Raw genomic sequence first — 3,448 nt, 5'->3', positions numbered from 1 at the left:
TGATAGATGTCTGTAAACATGATAAATGTGATATGAACAATTGAAATGAGTCTAATGTCGCTAATATGTAGCCTACCTAATAACACAGAGTTTAATTTGCATGTTGTTTGCATCAAACATAGCAGTTTTAAAGCACTAGTAACTGGTGTAACAATAATCAATATATTTGACATTAGCATCATTTCTCTTGATCATGTTACAATGAGATGAATATTCAGTTTATAGATTATAAACTTAAGCAATCGAAGTCATTGTTTCTGTAGTTGACTGGGCTTGCATGCCAAAAAAGAAAGAAAAAAAAGTAGCGTAACAAGTGTAAACAGAATGACTGTATAGATATTCAAATTTTAGCTGCTACGTATTGTGTATATACACGTATAATTATCTGCATGTAAAAACAATATATACCTGCATATGAAAACTGTTATAAATGTTATTGTATCAAACATATGAAAAATGAGAAATTTAATGTACAATATATATAGAAAAGGTACCAAATCCTTTACAAGATTCAAAATATCAAGAAATTTGAATGGTTTACGCACTATTCTCTTATTGTTAAGTCAAGACATTACTGCCTGAAAATAGTTTGGGAAAACTTGAGAAAGATTAAAACACAACGATATCATCGCAGAAAGTAAAATACAAATTAAGCATTTTCAGAATGCCTGCACGCAACACTTGTTTTAAACCACCGTTCTCAACCCATTAAAAATGGGTCATTTTGTTTAGAGCTTTATGCATGCAAATTAATAACATAACGCATCAAAGATCAAAAAATGCAAATTTTGTTTTCAAAGATGACAAATGTTTTTCTTTCATAAGTTGATTACTTAATCAGTTTCAGTCAACAATATCTCAAATTAAAGATGAGAAGATTACATATTTAAGTACATACATAAGTATCTGGTACCTTATTTATCTTGAGCCCTGTATTCGTGACGTATGACCATGTTCAATACTACCATCAATCGTATTTTGTTGATCGTGAATATATCACTCCTATGAGTATATTATGTTAGATCAAGAAATATTTTTGATCAGGGGAACAATATAATGTATTGAAATAGATCGTGTTGTTGCGATTTAAAGATGTGAGAGAAACGCAAGTGCAATCAATTGTATATATTAAGGTAGTGTATAATATGTTTACATACAACAACGGTATGGATAATAGCTGATAATGACACATGTTGTGTTGTATATTCTAAATTTTGTATAAATTATTTATATGTATAAAAACAAAGAGCCTGTATATAAAACAAATTTATCAAATGTAGTTTGATATAAAAGAATACGATAATGTAATGTGGATATACCATGATATCTGAATATTTCTAAGAAATAGTATGAATAGAGTAAAGTAAAGATCAGAACTTAAATTTAATTTTCAACATGGTATTATCATTGACAATACATTTTCACCTAATAACATAAAACAAACAAAAAATGTATTTTATTTTACCCTTATTCAACCTGGGTAAACCTTTCAATGCACTAGCACTTTTCTGTCAAGGTGCCCAGAAGAAAAACAATATAATAAATTAATAAAGGGGAAAATAGAATTTGATGCAATTAAATGTAAACATTACAAAACTGGTAGATGTTCTTGTATTATAGAGGATGACCATCGAGCTATGTGAAATATTTTGAATTGTTACAAAGTACTAGTGGCAAGAGTAGCCAGGTAGCTTTTATTGTAATTGTTTCTTGTAAAATCTTTATTAAGGCCTTAATAACGTCAATGACAAGCAGGCTGGCTATCGTATGCATCGAGATATGTGTGATTCATTAACTATAATATAATAAGTCCTATCATTTGCTCCAATTCTAGTAACACTTCAAGCATATTGTCTTAGTTAGGATTACACAATATGATCACTAGAGGGACATGAAAGCGAGCACTAGAGCCATGTCATAATTATTAAAAAGTTAATACATATTTACACCATTTACTCATTAATTTTAGTTGGATCTGAAACTCAGACACCACATTATACTCGTGCAATATGATAAAATTTTATGGATGAAACATAAACACCTGCCAACAAATGATTAACCCCACTCTTAATGACCATTAGTTTGGGAATGCAATCAAAGCAGAATTTATTTCTGCACATTATGACACATTATTTGGTCCCAATATTGGTGCCGCAGCGTACATTTAAATGAACGTAACCTAAGATTTGAAAATTGCAGCACAATCTTCTTGCCTTGTATTCAGTATCCAGTGGCGTATCCAGAAGGCCCTTAGCCGGGGGGCTGAGATAGTTTTTTCCGCCCGGAAGAAAGGATACAAGATGACGCCCTACACCCCCCCCCCCATACACAACATCCCCAATCAGTGGCGGGTGTCGAGCGAGCAGTCAGATGGGCCAATTTGAGAAATATTTTGAACTTAAAGAGATGCGAAAACGTGCACTTGTTTATCCATACGGAGGGGCTTTTGGTACTATTATTGTGTAAAGTTGTAGTAAAACATGTGCGAAAATGAAGGCCCAATTGAAGCCATTCGAGGACCATTATTCATTCATTTATTATATGCCTTGTAATTAAGTTAAAGTGTACTGGTGTCAAAAAGGAAAAGCGAAAACAGGTGTTCATTATTAATTTAATTTTAAGCCTAATTATTACGTAATGGCTTAAAACATAAAGTGTACGGGTATCCAAAAAGAGATGCGAAAAAATGCACTTCTTTATCCATACGGATAAACTTTTATCATTGCTTACTTGAGGGATTTGATATTGTGTTCCCCCATCCCAACATGTGGAGGGGACATGTCCCTAGTCCTCCGGGATTGACGCCCATCTATAATTTAGACTTACGCCTCTCAGAAAGGGCTGCCAATCCGTATGGATAAAGAAGTGCACGTTTTCGCATCTCTTTTTGAATACCTACATACGTTGTACAGTATGTTGCCGCCCACAAATCGCCCTATTTCTGTGTGAGTGCTGCCCAACAAGACACCCTCCTTGTATGTGTCACTCTGTATGCCAATAAAACATGTAGTCATAAAGCGTGATTCTCTTGATTACAAGTCACGATGTGCTGCCCTTTATACATGACCAACAAGTGTTTTTTTTCCTCCTCCATCCCTCCATTTTACTCCTGATAGCTCATGTTACAAGCCACCCTCCATGCATGTGCTGCCTCACTAGCCACCCGCCTTGTATAGGTCATCCTGTAGGCATATTATAGTTATAACGCCTGTTGTACTTTTAACCCCTCTTTTCTCCTGGCTACTAAAAGCCACCATGCAGGGTTTTTTCTATCTTCTTCCTACTTTCTGTATGTGCCGCCCACAAGTCACAGGCTTCTTCTATGTGCCACCCACAGGTCACCCTCCTTGTATGTGTCACCCTGTAAGCTCATAGTTTTAAAGCATGATATACTTTTCCACCCCCTTCTCCTGGTTACAAGTTACCATGTGCCGCCTATTATGGGTGA

Source organism: Amphiura filiformis, unplaced genomic scaffold (assembly GCF_039555335.1).
Source record: "Amphiura filiformis unplaced genomic scaffold, Afil_fr2py scaffold_56, whole genome shotgun sequence".
NCBI classification, from domain to species: Eukaryota; Metazoa; Echinodermata; class Ophiuroidea; order Amphilepidida; family Amphiuridae; genus Amphiura; species Amphiura filiformis.
The sequence above is the reverse complement of the archived record's forward strand: the minus strand, read 5'-3'. Positions refer to the sequence as shown.